The sequence below is a fragment of the Sarcophilus harrisii genome, chromosome 1 (genome assembly GCF_902635505.1).
Source record: "Sarcophilus harrisii chromosome 1, mSarHar1.11, whole genome shotgun sequence".
Taxonomy (NCBI): Eukaryota; Metazoa; Chordata; class Mammalia; order Dasyuromorphia; family Dasyuridae; genus Sarcophilus; species Sarcophilus harrisii.
In genome coordinates this window covers 702,845,710-702,862,198 of record NC_045426.1, presented here as the reverse complement: position 1 = coordinate 702,862,198, position 16,489 = coordinate 702,845,710, and the positions used below count along the sequence as shown (strand labels likewise).

Sequence of the window (16,489 nt, the reverse complement as noted above, 5' to 3'; positions counted from 1 at the left end):
CTTGAGATTGGATTCAATCTATCAGTCAACGTACAAAGTATTTTTTAAGAGACTACTATGTCTCTAGCCTCTGTCCCAGGTGCTAGGAATTCAGTTGGAGTTCTTGTTCAAAAGACCTTTGGTACTTGCTGAGAAGACACTAACTTGGGAAGTAGTTACCCAGTTCATTGGATTTGGCTCAAATATGTCCCATGATACTGCAGGAGAATGCCAGAAGGGCATTTACATCACTTGATATATAAATATCACTGAATCGAAGCTCCACATTTTGTAGAAACTGGGGCCCAAAGAAAGGGAGTTGGCCAATCCCACACAATGAACTATTGGCACAATCACGACTTGAATTCAGATCTCTCTTAAATTCAAATTTAAGGCTCTTCCATTATATAATCATTGTTCTCATCACCACCACCACCATCATCATGGAGTTTCCATAATGCAAAAGTAGCTTATATACATTCTCTCATTTGTTCCCCAAGGCAACCTTATAAGGTGGAGCTACTAATAGAATTAATATTAATTAAATTATATTTTACATCAGTAAATTGAGGGTCAGGAATTTTGCCCATGGTCATACAAATTCCCTAAGAAAGGCTTCAAATCCCTGTCTTGCTGGCTTTAAGACCAACCCTTTGTCTTGGTTGTATTACTTCCCCTATGTCATGATCCTATTTTAGAATGAAGGATAAACAACAGCCTCTATGAGTAAAAGCTGGCTCACAAACTGGAATTAGTCAGCTGAAAGTCTCCCTTCCTTTCCTCCTTCCTTTCTTTCCTCACTCCCTCTTCTCTCTCTCCCCTTCTTCCTTCCTTCCTTCTTTCCCTCCCTCCCTCCTTCCCTCTTTCCCTTCTTTCTGCCCTCTCTCCTTCCTTTATACTCTCCTTTTTTCTTTCCCTTCCTTCCTCCCTTCCTCTCTCTTTCCCTCCCTCCTTCCTTCCTTTTTTCTTTCCCTCCCTCCCTCCTTCCCTCCTTTTTTCCTTAATTTCTATTTTTTTGACTTGATGAAAGAGGAGATTCTTTGCTTTAATTGCTACCTAGACTTAATCACTGAAGGGGTTGTTGCCTCAGATCTGTTGAAAATCTTAGCTTAAAAAGTCCAAGGTCTCCCATTTCATCCAGGGCCATCTCCAGTTGTCCTGAGTTCTATCTGGAAAGTGAGGCAGGTAGCCTTACCCAGCCTTCCTTCACTCAAATTCAATTCTCTCGTATGTCATGACATCACCTCCCTGATGTCATGGTCCTTTCCGAGAATGAATGACAAAACAATGATGAAATAACATTGTTGATGGAAGAAAACAATTGCTGAAGACACCAGAGAATTGGAAACCTTGGTAGGAATGGGAAATATGAAATATAAAACATTGAATATGGAATTTAATGTGGACAAAAAAGAAGTTTATTTAGGGATTTTATGGAAACTCCACAAATGTAAAATCAAGAAATATATCAACTGTGCTGACAATGTCTAAAAAACTTGGAGGTCATAATGGACCACAAAGTTAAAACTGGAAAGAGCAGTGACTTTTAGCACCTTCATAGGACCTGAGTCGAAATCTCAGTTTTGTGACTTTGGTCATCACTTCTTGTTTGGCGCTCATTTTCCTTATATGGAAAAGGAACTATAAGGTCCTTTAGAGTTCCAAATCTTGGATTCAGAGTCCTATATGGGAAATGGGAAGAACATCAGTTTGAATGAAACAGACTGTTCAAGGGGGAGAAAGGGAAAGTAAGCCTGAAATAGAGGCTGGAGCCAGATAATGAATGACTTCAAGTGACAGAGAGGAATTAATATTTTATCCTGGAGACAAACGGGAGCCATTGAAATTTCTTAAGCTGGGGAGCAACATGGTCACATATGCTCATTTTGGAAGTGTATTTTGTGGCTACTGCCACAATGTCTCAATGAAGTACCACTAATTACTTGGTGATAGCTATCACAGGTGAGGAAATGTCATTAAAAGATCTTTACTAAAGTCTCTGAATCCCAATTTTTTTGGAATATAGTTTTAGATATAGTTTTATGTAGTTAGTTATACCTGTTTTTTAACTTGATATGAAATCAGGAATCCTGAATTTGAGTCCAGGCTTGATCACTGACCAGCTATGTAACCATTTATGTGGCTCAGTTTCCTCAACTGCAAAATGGGGATGATAATAATAATGTCTACTCCCCAGAGCTGTTGAGGATCAAAATGTGATCATACTTACGCAGTTCCTAGCATAAATTACTTATTTCCTCCCTGCCTGCCATGACTTCTCCATCCAGTCCTAATTAAATCTGCCTTCCAGCATCTTCCCTTTCCCATTTATTTCAGTGAATCAAGTCCACTTGCTTCCCCATTTTCTGAGACATTCCCCGGAAATTATCCTGTGGACATCTCTTGCCAGACATCAGCAGAAAAAACAAACAAACAAACAAACCATACTCTTTGGTCAATGCCCTCTGCTTTTACTTCTAGAGATGACACAGGTTAGCTCTGATTACCATCAGAGATGCTGTCTAAACACATTGCCCCAAATGAATATAGGTGGGAGAGGGGAAAACCCTGATCTGGGGACGAGAAGACTTCTGGGTTCTTATAGTTTTGCCATCCACCTGCTGTTTGATCTTGAGAAACTAATTTCCTTATTCCGAGACTCAGTTTCCTCATTTTAAAAATGCAGGAGTTGGAGAAGAGGGTCTTTAAGGTCCATTTTGCTTCCGATAGTTTTTTCCTAAGGACCTTCCTCATTTGAGCAGTAGATGTTTTCTAGCTCTTAATTTCCTTTCCAAAGCCCCTTCTGATTCTGTCACCTTATATTCTATATTCCAATGTTCCTTCCATCTCTGACAGCACTATATGACCCTTTCCAACCCCAACATTCAATGTCTGAAGCTCTCCTAGTGCTGATGATCAATTATATTCTAAAACTCCTTTTCCCATTCAATGGACTCGAATTTGATGATCTAAGAACTTGGTGTTATTGACAAACATACACATACAGAGTTACTTTCAATTACTTAGATTACATAGCATGTAGTCCTGGGCCGCATAGAATAAAATATAACAGTCATTATCAGACTCTCGATTTTCCCCATTTGTATATTGTCTTTTCTCTTAAACTCTGTACCTTAGGAGACCTGATTACTATCCATCTTCACATATATGAGTTGGGAATTGCTCCAGGAAGAGCAACATGAAAGGAAGAAGGGCTCCTTAGCACATAATGGCGACCTCAATTGCTCACTTAGCTATTTCCCCTACTATAGATTTCCTCTCTTTTTTCTCCTCTCTGGGTTGCCAAAAGTCTTTTTTCACTGCTAAAGACCCAGTTTGTTTAAATCTTTTCTCAGCTGAAAATTAGGCTCTTGTAAGTTTTTCTTTTCACTTTTTTAGTTATATATTCCATATAAAAGCCTTAATCCACCAGTCAATCACTAAGTGCCAAAGACCATCCTTGCCTCCAAGGGATTTATTGTTGTTGTTGAGCCATGTTCATTGATGTCCAACTCTTTGTAATCCCACTTAGGGTTTTCTTGCCATTTCCCTCTCCAGCTCATTTATTGTTTTTACAGATGAGGAAACTGAGGCAAACAGAATTAAGTGACTTGCCCAGGATCACACAGCAAGTAAGTATCTGAGGCTGGATTTGAACTCAGGAAAATGAGTCTTTTTGATTCTAGGTCAGGCACTCTTTCCACTGTGCTATCTGGCAGTATTACTTGCATATTATACATGAGGAAAATAGGGTGCAGATTTGTTCCAGTATTATGCCCAAGGTAGCATAGCTAGTAAATCTTGAACTTACTAATACATGAGTTTGAGTCTCCTAGTTCAGTACTTTTTTAGCACCACGCTGCTATATATATATATATAGTCTGTGTATATATATATATATATATATATATATATATATATATATATAATACATATATATGTATGTATGTATATATATATTTGGTCTTTGGCCATTCTTGTGATATCTATTTATTTGTGCTTCTGTTGTGATCTATATCTAGATACAGATATATATCACACAAGAATGGCCAAAGACCAAATCCACAGACTGACAGAAATTGGAACCTATTAAATATGTTTATTCTTTGAGTTTGTTCCTGGTTTCAGTCAGCCCTGCTTTTTCACTTGCTTAGGCAACTCCATGATGACAGATTTTCATTAACTAAAGCATATCTACAACTTTTTCACAATTTCCTACAATCTTCTACAATGACTTACCCAAAGTTACATAGGAAATACAAAACTCTATAAATGGTGCACTTGATATAGAACAACTGGGATTTAAACCCAGTCCTCTGCTTCCTAATCTAGAGTTCTTTCTCCTGTATCATGTACCCTGAGGGGGTTAGAAATCCATGTAAAGTTAGGAATTATGATACAGTGGGTAAAAACCCAGTAGTTTGGAATAGGGATAGTCTTGGTGCTGCCATCTAGACCCTACGTGACATCTCTTTGCTTCAACTTTCTTTCCTGAGATGAGAGTGACAGGATGACTTCGACCACTCATTTCAGCTTTAAATCTGATTCTAAGTTGGAAGCCCGGCAGGACAAACCCAACACTTAAGGGTCAGTGGACTTTCCATTGCCCCAGACTGCCTTGAAATAATCCCAAAAGGGGAAGATTCAAGGAGTACATTTTTGAAAAGAATCAGCAGAAGATCTTATGTTTCTCTCTCTTGGTTTTTAAATAGTTTTCAAAAATCAGGATAAAGTGTGGGACTTGGGTTGGACGAAAGGAAGTTATGAAATTTAAAATCCAAATTACACAGGGACAGCCTCACCTCTCTTTATTCTTCCCCAATCATGTCCTCCAAGTTCCATGAGCCCATTTCTCTTGTCTGGGCCAAAGCCAATAAGTCAGTCAGTCAGTCAACGAGTATTTATTAAACCTTGGCTATGTATCTAGTGTGGTAAGCACAGAAATCCAAGCTAACTGCATCTATAGAGATGGTCTTTCTTCTGTCAGCAGAGGGCACTGTTCTCCCAGCTATTTTAGACTCCGTTTCTGTTCCATTTCTACATATCAATCCTCAAACATTTCCCTGATTCAGAAGGGGGAAAGTCAGTATTATCCCCCTTCATCTTGCCCCTCTCTCACTCCACTAGCCAGTGAAAGTGAAAGGTTTTGGGGAGCTCCAAAGAGAATTAGGATCATGGATTGGGGCTGGAAGGGACCTCAGAGACCATCTGGTCCAACCTCTCCAGATTTACAGAAAAACGGAGTATGGTTGTGAAAGTAATAATCACCAGATCTACTAGGACTTGAATTCAAGTTTTCTGATTCCTAAACCAGAACTTTTCCTGCCTTCTATAGAACTGGTTTAACAATCCCTTTCTGGGATTTAGCCACAAAGAGATAGATCTGGAAAGAGATTCCCTAATCCAGGGGTTCCTGCCCTACCTTTGGGGGATTTTTCAGTCTGATGAAGCTTGGGGACTCCTTCTCACAATAAAATCTTTTTTGTGAGGCAATTGGGGTGAAGTGACTTGCCCAGAGTCATACAGCTAGTAACTCTTAAGTATTTGAAATCAGATTTTAACTTGGGCCCTCGACTCTAGGGTGGGTGCTCAATCCACTGCACCTTCCAGCTGTTTCTCACAATAAGTTCTTAAATGTATAAAATAAAATATAAAATAAATTATATTGAAACAAAAACAAAAACGATGGTTTCCTCTTCTCCTCCATCAAATTTTAGACCCCCTGGAATCTAATCAAGTACCCTAGGCTAAAGACTCCTTTCATTTTAAAGATTAAGAGACTAAGGTCAAGCAAAATACTCAGTTTCATGTGGAAAGTTTGTACCTCGGTTTCCTGATTTTTCAATATTGAAAGAAATTAATTCAGGTTATTCAAAGGAAGGTCAAATACTGAAGCCAAAGTGTAAATGCTATGGAACCATCATGAGAACAGGACTCATTGGAAAAGACCCTCATGTTGCTAGAGATTGATGGCAACAAGAGAAGGAGAGATGGAGAGAGCATCATGGAAATAATAAGCATGAGCGTGGACAGACTTTGAGGGATGGGGAAGGGATAGAAAGGGTACTGTGGCCCACAGGGCCACAAAAAGGCGGACATGACTGAATGATTAAAGAATAAATCTTGATTCTTAGATCAATTCTTTCTCTCATTCAGCATCAGTCACCTTCCCTAATAAAGATCATTGCTCAGATGATTTCACTTCAAACCTGTTACCTTATGTCAGCATAGATTATAATGTATTTCAAAAATAATCAAGCATTACAGGATAATAACATGTAATAATAATTAGTATGCACAGAGCACTTCAAGGTTTACAAAGTGCTTTTAATCCCATTTTCGGAAGAGAGAACCGAGGCTAAGATCTGCTGAGGTGAAACGGCTTGCTCTGGGTCACCGAGCTATTAAGTGTCTGAGCAAGGATTGGTGATTAGGTCTTCCTGACTTTAGTTCTCCAGCTGGATGTTCAATCAGGAAGACCTGAAGCTCAATCCCAGCTCCGATACAAACTAACTGGGTGACCCTGGGCCAGTCAATTTAACATCTGAGTCAGAGTTTCATTATTGAAAAGATGGAGATAATCAGATCACCCATCTATTGGGGCCATTGTGAGAATGAAATGAAATTATGCATACAAAGAGCACTATAAAACCTTTCCATGTCAGACAAGTGCATACTGGTAGAAAATACTCTTTGCCCATTCTCTGTTCTAGGGCCCCTTCCAGCCCTTACATTCTCTGTTAGAAAATACTCTTTGCCCATTCTCTGTTCTAGGGCCCCTTCCAGCCCTTACATTCTCTGTTTTAAGGCCCCTCCCAGCCCTGACATCCTGTTCTAAGGCTCTTCACAGCTCTGACATCCCCAGTTCTAAGGCGCTTTCCAGCTCTGATATCCTCTGTTTTAAGACTCCTCACTACTCTGACATCCCCTGTTCCAAGGCCCTTCATTGATCTGGCATCCCCTGTTCTAAAGCCCCTCTCAGACCTGACATCGTCAGTTCTAAGGCCCCTTCCAGCCCTGACATCCCCTGTTCTAAGCCCCCTCACAGCTCTGACATTCTGTTCTAAGGCCCCTCTCAGCTCTGATTTTTCAGTTCCAAGGGTTCTCCTAGTTCTGATATTCTTTGTTTCCCTGGTGCTTAAGAAAAGACTTTCTCTTGGTTTCCTGAAATCTCCCTTCAGCCCTCCAGTTCACTGCACACTCCTACAGACCCCCCTCCCCACTCTTCTTTGCTGGATTTCTTCCTTGCCTGGTTTGCAATCTGGAATTGGGTTTCTAGTTCCTCTGCTTCTCTCTCCTTCTGCAGATTTCTCACTTATCACCAAGGTGAAAACTGGATCTGAGATGGATGTCAGGCCTAGAAATCCCTCTTCTTTGGGTCTATTTGACCCTGAATAGGAACATTCTGCTGTGATGTGCTGCAGGACAGCTACGAGCATTTTCATCTGCATGAAAAATCCCTGGCATGAATTGTATCAGCCGCCAGGCAGTGGGCAGAGCTTCGCGCGCACACCCAGCCGGGCACAGGGAACACTTCGGTTAGTGCTCATCCTCCTCCTGTCCTCCTGTACTGATGAGGACTTTGTTTCACCAGGAGCCTATCAGCCCTAGTTACTGGAGGGAGGAACACGGTGGCAGAGCTACAGTAAGGAAACCTGGCTCAGGAATAGCACTATTCCAGCACAATTCCTGATCATTTGAAAGAAAAAAAAAACATCTGGTTGTAATCCAAAGCCCTTGTTATAATAGGGCTTGTTCTGAAGGAAGCATAGGATATGAGATCTGGAAGGCACCTTAGAACAGGGGCCTTAGAACAGGGGGTGTCAGAACTAGGAGGGACCTTACAACAGGAGATATCAGGGCTGGGAGGGAGCTTAGAACAAGGGATGTCAGGGCTGGGAGGGGCTTTAGAATAGGGGATATCAGGGCTGGGAAGGACCTTAGAACAAGGTATATTGGAACTGGGAGGAGTCTTAGAAGAGGGGACGCCATGATGGGAGGGATCTTAGAATAGAGGATGTCAGGGTGGGAGGGCCCTTAGTATAGGGAATGTCAGACCTGAGAAGGGGCTTAAAACAGGAAATATCAGAAGTTGGAAAGGGCCTTAAACAGGGAATGTCAGAACCGGGAGGCACTTTATCAATTATGATTGATAATCTAGTCCCCTGCTCCCTCTCCATATTACAGGGGGATAAAATTGAAGTACAAATGGTTCCCAAATGGGATGACTGCCACATGTAGGGCCACAATCCAATTCTCTTTCCAGATCATCAGCTACATTTCCTCCCCAGATATGCCCTCATTCTTTCCATGCCCCTTGAAGTTCTTAGAGTAGACTGATCATAGTTCACATTTATGAAGAGCTTTAAGATCAAAGTTTACATTCACCAACTCATTTACTGTTTGTAATGACCCTCCTGTATCGGTGCTAGTGGTAGCTCCATTTTCCAAATGAGAACACTGAAGTTCTTGGTGATGGACTGTTTGCTCTGGCTCAATTGTCTTGAGCTAGAAAGTATCAGAGGAGTGATCCAACTTCACAAAAATCGTAAAGACCTGAACCATTTAATTCTAAATTTAGCCTATTTCCTTTGTAAATCAGTGTAATCCAAGGATGCAACTCTTTTTTTTTATTTTATTTTTTTGGAGGGGAAGGATTGGGTGGAGATTGTTTTTTTGCTTAAGTGTGGAAGGAGACATCACCCTTTTGCTTCCTTCTTGGCTCAGACCAATAGCCATAGAAACATCTGTTTTCTGTCATTCTGTATCCCCGACACCATATCCAGAAGTCTGATGGATTCCTATTTTTGTAGCTTCCAATTTTGTTTTTCAGATATCAGAGAGGGAAAAAAAAACAATTCAATATATGCTCCCTGATTTTATCTTCTCTGCTCTTCCCAGCCTTGCAGATCTGCATAGTATAATCAGAGTAACACACACACACACACACACACACACACACACACATCCCTTTAAAAAGCCCCATGGCTCTCAGCAAGGGTTGACAACCTGTCATTCCCCTGGGAAAGGCCAAATTGCATTAAAAGGCACTTCCTGGCTGACTGTACAACACCATGACATCAGGGGCTATTTAATGGAGCTGTAGCTTTCTAATACATTTCATCCAACTGCAGAGGTGTCTGAACACCCCGTGCCTGGAGCTGGGTCTGTTTGTGAACACAGTGTCCCCAGCTTTAGGATAGGTTCCCACACCCTCCCACGGCAACTCTTGGAGACAACCAGATTCAGGATATGTGCTGTGTTTCTGAAGGACAAAGGATGAGTAAAGGTTGGGGGTGGCGGCGGCAGCAGTGGGGTAAGGAGGGAGAAAGAAGGAATAGGATTCCCACCTATATCAGGAAGGAGGATTTAGAGATTTTATCTAGAGAATACCCCCCAAAAAAACTCACTGAAAACTTAGAAAAAAAAATTAATTTCGTTGGTTTTTTGGAAGTAAGCAGAATCACAGAAAATCAGAGCTTTGGGTGACCTTATAACATAGAATGTCAGAGTTGGAGGTGACCTTCTGGTAGAAAATGTCAGAGTTTGGAGGGGTCTTAGAACAAGAGAGTGTCAGAGCTTAAAGGGGTCTTGTAACATAGAATAACAGAAGCAGGAGAGACCTCTGAATATAGAATTGTAGAGCTGGAAGAGCCTTTGATGATGAAATGTTAGACATGAAAGAGATTTTATAAGTCATCTCTCCCAGCCCCCTTAGATTACAGAGAAAAAAAATTGAGTCTCAGAGGGAAATTGACTGGTCTCCTGCAGCACAATGAATCAATGTCAAATATTATATTTGATCAGATCCATTAAAAAAAAGCCTTCCCCCATCTCCATGACAATGATTTCCTATAATTCTTTCTTTAAGACTTGTTTCATATTGAGTGGATGCCCAACAATTGGAGAAGGGCTGAATAAGTTATGGTTTATGGATATAATGGAATATTATTATTCTGTAAGAAATAACAAATAGCCGGATTTCAAAAAACCCTGAGAAGACTTACATGAACTGATGCTGAGTGAAGTGAGCAGAACCAGGAGAACATTGTACACAGTAATAGCAAGACTATGTGATGATAAATCATGACAGACTTAGCTCTTCTTACTAATTCAGTGACCCCAATTTCCACTAGGGATGGATGGATGGAAATGGGATGGAAAATGTCATCCATATCCAGAGAGAGAACTATGGAGACTGAATATAAATCGAGGCATAGTATTTTCATCTTTTTTTGTTTGCTTTTTCTTTCTCGTGTTTTTTCCCTTTTGGTCTGATTTTTCTTGCACAACATGACAAATATGGAAATAATTCTTAAAGTATTGTACATGTATAGTCTATATCAGATTGCTTGCTGTTTTGGGGAGAGGAGGAGGTAAGGGAGGGAGAAGGAAAAATTTGGGACGCAAAATCTTATAAAATTGAATATTAAAACTCTTTTTGTATTTGGAAAAAAATAAATTATAATCGAGAAAGGGAAAAAAGACTTGGTTCATGCAAGAGACTGTTTGTTGGTCCCCCTATCTGCCAATGTTTCCTCTCCCATATGTTCTTCCAACCACTCTGGTTATATCTTGCACATACATCATTATCTATATCTTCTCTTCCCAATTAGAAAGTTAGCTCCATGAGGACAAGTCAGTTTTTGCCTTTCTCTAGTCCCCAATGCCTGGTACTTAGTGAGCCCTTAATCAATGCATATTGTCCTTCTGGGATGAGTTTTAAAATATTTGTACAATACAGACCCTTGAGGCCTCTTACCTCCTCTTGGAAACATGATTTAAGAAATAAAACAAAACATAATTGGAGAAAATGCTGGATTTCACTTTGAGACTAGTGAAAATAAAGAAGTCATTTTTTTTTTCTCAAATTTCAAGCACCCCTTCAAATCTTCCCATGGACCCCATTTTAGCACAATTCCACTCAGCCAGTTTGTAGATGTAACTAGCACCATGGACAGCTGGATGAACCAGCTTCCAGCATAGTCAGAAGTCCTAAGAGAAAGGGTTCTGTTGCTCTGCCATGGCCTGCCTTTTATGTCTCCTTACCTGGCAGCGGCCTGCCCTTTATGGACCTGAGCTCCGTTTCTACTAGGGTAATAAAACCATTTTAATAACAAACAACAGGACTAGTGTAATTGCTATCTGTGGAAGCTCTTTCTCCAGAGGCTGTTATTTCTGATCTGTGCTGAGTTAACGCCAGGCTCTAAAAATTAAGTGCCTTGTCCAAAGACACTTTGGGTCTTTATGTACTTATATGGCAACCATCATGGCAGCTCAGAGGCCTTTCTCTGGATCATTGCCATGGCTGGAGCCAAATAGAGGGGAGGAAAGAGCTGTTGACTGAGGCTTTCCAGACTTTGAGAGCTCAGATAGCTCCTAGGCTGCCAGAGCTGGGAGGGCCTTAGAATAGGGAATGTTAAAGGTAGAGGGGAAGAAATCCTTAGATCAGGAAATGTCAGAGCTGGAAGAGGGCCTAAAATAGGGGATGTCAGAGCTGGGAGGGACTTTAGAACAGAGAATGCTAAAGTTGGGAGGGCCTTAGAATAGGGAATGTTAGAGGTAGAGGGGAGGAAATCCTTAAATCAGGAAATGTCAGTGCTGGAAGAGGGCCTAGAACTGGGAATGTCAGAATTGGGAGGGACTTTAGAACAGAGAATGCCAAAGTTGGGAGGGCCTTAGAATAGGAGTTATCAGGACTGAGAGGGGTCTGAAAATAAGGAAATAAAGTTAAATCTGGAAAGAACCTTAGAATGGAGGACTTTCCCATCAGAAAGGATCTTAGAGATCTTCTAATCCAATCCCTCATTTTCATAGGATTATGCCTTCAGATAGTTAATGCCGGAAGAGTTTGGAGTCTAATCTCTCATTTTACAGATAAGGAAACTGAGGCAACATAGATAATGATTTGATCTGAAGCAGTCTTCCTAACTACTACTCCATACTGCCACTCTAGTTTTAAGAGAAGGAAAGTGACTTGCACAACTATTAAATGGGAGACTTGGTTCTAAAACCCTCAGATTATAGGATCCTAGTTTTTGAAACTTTTGAAGCTTATAAAACCTATTCTGTTCCTTTTGTTCCCTTATTATTAACCAAAGTGGAGTAGGAAAGTGATTGAATACCCAAGGCTGTCTGTCCACAGAGAGTGAGTAGGAGAACCAGGATTGGAATCTAGGCCTTTGATTCCCATTGACCCTGAAGCATGCTGGGGTCAACCACTATAATTCAAGGGATCATCAGGACCTGGTTGTTAGGTTCAACACAATTCCAGAAAGGGAGGTAAACCCCACAAAAGTAACAGCTCCTCATGGCCTGAAGTTGGGAAGTGTTTTCTCTTGTACTTCTTTTGGGAGATACTTGGTGGAGAATCCCAAAAGGTCCTTGAAGATGGGAAAAAGTTTCTTTGCCTTAAGCAGGATGATGGAAGTATTTTCTTTATGAGCAACTAATGAGTCATCTTTCTGCTCTTTCTTCTATGCTTTTTGTTACCAAGAGAAAAAAAAAGAAAGAAATATTCTATAGGACTGAAAAAGGTTAGTATTTATCTAGATTTCTAGGCCACAAATCACATGATTTAGCAGCTATGTAACTAGGGCAGGGCAATCAGGCCTTTGCCCCAGGGCACTGGAATTTAGAACAAACATTTTAAAACTCTTCCCTCTTTTGAGGCAACCAAGCACAGCATCTACTTAGTGCGAATAATTAGTTAAAACCAGAAGCTAGCGGATCAGTACGTTGTTAATAGCATCCATCTGTGAGGCACTATAGCAACTAATTCACCCTTCTGCTCCACTGCATTTGTCTTAATTACCTCTTGTATTATTAAGTGTTGAATTAAAAAGTTGCTTTGAGGACTTCTTGCTGTTTGCCCCAGGCACCAAAATTGCTAGTTAGGGCTCTGTAAGAGAGAGACACAGTTTCTTTTCCCAAGAAAGGCTTAATGGGTTTCATTTTTTGTTTTGACCCTCCCCCAATTTACTGAAGAATCTTTTTTTTTGGGGGGGTGCAGGCCTGGGAAAATTTTGGCCCCTCCCTCTGGACAAAATGTACTCTGGTTTCTCACTAAAAGAAATGCACCATAGTTTCTCTTGGTTGGTTACTGTTTGGGATATCCCATTAACCGAATCCTTACAATAGTCCCAAGAGGATGGTACTGCCATATTTGTTTTACACAGGAGTAAACCAAGGCTTAGAGAGAGCTAGCAAATGACAAAACTGGGTCTAAAGTATGGGTCACCCGACCACTAAGTAGCAATGAAGAATTCAAACCCGGAACTCTCTTGACTAAGGGAATTGGACTCCAGGATACATTACATCTAGAGTTGGAAGGGGTTTTGGAGGCAATGTAGTCCAATCCTTTTATTTTGCAGATGAGGAAACAAGCAGAGAGAAGTTAAATAACCCACCCATGATGCACAGAGATCAGGTAAGAAGGGCAAGATTCAAACTCGGGTTCTTTGACAACTGAATGGGACTGATTGGATGACGTGTTTCTCAGTATTGAGTAACATGTTCCCTGTTTCCAGAACTGAGAATTGGAAAGGTCATTTACTCTCCGGAGGAATGAACTTTGAACCTGCGATACAGGAATTTGCAGGAGGTGACATGACCCGTGGGAGGCAGCCAGCATTAATGATCATTGGTCAAGGATGGTTCCCTCCTTTTATTCTATACAATGAGAAGGCTGGAGTTCTTTGTCTTTTAAACCTAGACATGTCAGTAGCAGGACAGGTTCCACACATATCGGGGGTTGGGAGGGTTCCCAGGTGAGTATTTGGGGCTCTCCCTGTAAGGATTAAATGTTTTTTTTTTTTTTTTTTTTTGTACCTGATGATGTCTCGGATTAGTTAATTGGATTGGGAAGGGGATCTTGCACCTGACCTGTCCCACACACCTGAAAAGTGAAATCTGGAACCTGAAAATTAAAATCTGGAACCTGAAAATTAAAATCTGGAAACTGAAAAGTGCTCTTTCTAATCTCCCAAAGAAAGTATTTGATAAGCAGGGCTATATTGTGTTAGCAATTTCTTTTCAGAAATCCCCAGCAAACATTTCTGCCTGAATGTGTGGTAGAATTCTTTCATGAGAGACTTGGCTGGCATGATGGTGGTGCAGTGGTGGTAGTGATGAGGGCGGCAGCAGCGGTGGCGATGTTCCCTCAGCCTCCCTTCATTTCTTAGATCCGCTAGGCTGGCTAGAAAGTGACTCCAGGATCCTTTTCCTATCACTGATGTGAACAACTAACAATAGAAAGCATTTAGGCAATGCTGAGCGGCCTGGAGGATAGAATTATATTTTTATTATCAAGCCAGAATTGGTTTACTAAATCTGTCAGTGAAGGCTAGGAAAAATAAATTAAATGCAGCCGGGCTTAGGCCTCCCAGACCAAGTGTGAGGCTTTTTTCCTGGTTGTTGGAGAAAAGAGGGCCTTGGCTTGGACGTATCACTGGCTAGCAGGGGCCAGCAAGTCTCTTAGATTGACAGTCTTCTCTCCCCATCTCCTCCAGGAGCCCTGACTCAATGGTCTGCATTGTCTAAGCAGGAGATTTTGGCTCTGAGCACTCTCCTGAGCAGAGCTGTGGGCTGTGAATGCTTCTCCGCCCTGAGCTCCCTGGGCTCCCTTCCCTTCTGCTGCTTCAGCAGTTTTGAAATCCCACTTCTTCCTTAGGAAACTTTCTAAATGGATCAAGATTGTGGTGGCAGAGGACCTGGAATAGGAGAAAGAGCTTTGGTGTGGAGCTAAAGGACCTGGCTATAAAGCTTAGCCCTGTTATTTCTTATATGCGTGATGCTGGACAATTCATTTGTTCCTGCTGTGCTTCAGTTTCCTTTGTCTAAAATAGAAGAATTGGGCTAGATGATGGCTAAGTTCTTGGGGGGAGATATTGAGTCTGAGGATGTAAGCATTCATGGTGGGATTGGAGTCCCAGGAAGGGACACTGCCTGTCATGCCTCCTTTGTGTACCTCTTTACTTATGTTGGATTATATTACGGTGAAGAGTCCTAGAGGGTAATTGGTTGTGGGAAGCCTTACATACAGGTGCAACGTAGCACAGATTTTGTCAGAGTGGGAACACCCTATGCCATGGCTTGCAACCCATCTGTATATCTACTTCAGTGTTCTAGAGCATAGCCGCCTCACAAGATTGGGAGTTTTGGACTCCGAAAAGGCCATTGGAAAGGAAATCCTTTTTCAAGACAAGTGGGGTCATCCCTGAGCAGCAAGGAGGGCTGCTGAAAACATCCATGCTCATTAGAGTTGGAAGGGACCTGGAGATCACCCTGCAATAAAGTAATGAACATCTATTAAGCACTTACTGTATACCACAGTACTAGATCTGGAAGGGACGGACTCTAAGGGCCATCTTGTCCAACCTTCTCATTTTGTAGATGAGGAAACTGAGAGTCAGGATTAAAGTGATATGCCCAAGGTCATAAAGATGATAGTGAGATTCACAAGCAAGATCTGAATCACATCCTCTGACTCTGTAGTCCTTCCACCATAGCTTGCCTGCTGCTTCCAGTAGTTTGCCACTTAGAGAGATCAAATAATTTGTACATAGTCACGTGGCAGAGGCTGGATTTGAACCCATTCCTTCCTGTTGGCAAGTCCAGAAATCTTTGCACTTTCCACACTGCCTTTCTCTTGCTTCTGTCTCCAGAGGCTAGGTTACAAAGCAGATGGAAAGTTTGCTGTTGGTCTGAGGGAGGTAGTTTAGTCTTTCCATTCTTTTAATTGAGAGACACCGAGAGACTCATCTTCTAATATGAATTGCAAAACAGGTGCATACCTGCATGGGCAAAGAGATTTGTCTTGCTCTGGAGTTCTCTGTACCAATGAAATCATAGATCTAGCCCTCTTGCTACTATATAGGTGTATCTATAAAGTCCTATCTACCTACAAGTTTCTCTTTGTCTTTGTCTCTGTCTCTATCTCTCTCTCCTCCTTCCCTCTCTCAGACTCTCTCTTTCTCTCTTCTCTCTGACTCTCTCTTTCTCTCTTCTCTCTCTTTTCTTTCTCTATGTAAAGATATACATATATGTATATACACACACATCCTTTTTCACCCTATACAGTAGTTATATATGTATAAATGCACAGATTCTCTCTTTCTTCCTCCCCTAGAAATATACATGTCAAATCTATATTTATATATAGAGACAGGCTGTGTAGGTTGGATACATACACACACACACACACACACACACACACATATACACAGACTATCTCTATTGAAATAGTTTCTAGAGAGAGCAAGAGATTGTGTGTGTGTGTGTGTGTGTGTGTGTGTGTATATAAACCTACACAGCCTGCATGTATGTGTGTGTGTATATATATATATATATATATATATATATATATGCATATGGAGAGAGAGAGAAAGAGAGAAATAGAGAGGAAAAAATAGGGAAAGAGAAAGAAAAGGGTGCAGAGAATCTATATATGTATATACCTAATGTCTTGAGGTGAGGACACTATTTTATCATCATCTTATCATTATTATAT

General features: G+C 41.1%; 1 protein-coding gene across 2 annotated transcripts in view; it reads right to left on the bottom strand.

Moving 5' to 3' along the window:
- Positions 1-16,489, bottom strand: part of SEZ6L (seizure related 6 homolog like) — a 253,535-nt gene that overhangs the window by 43,999 nt on the left and 193,047 nt on the right. The gene's annotated exons all lie outside the window — the stretch shown is intronic.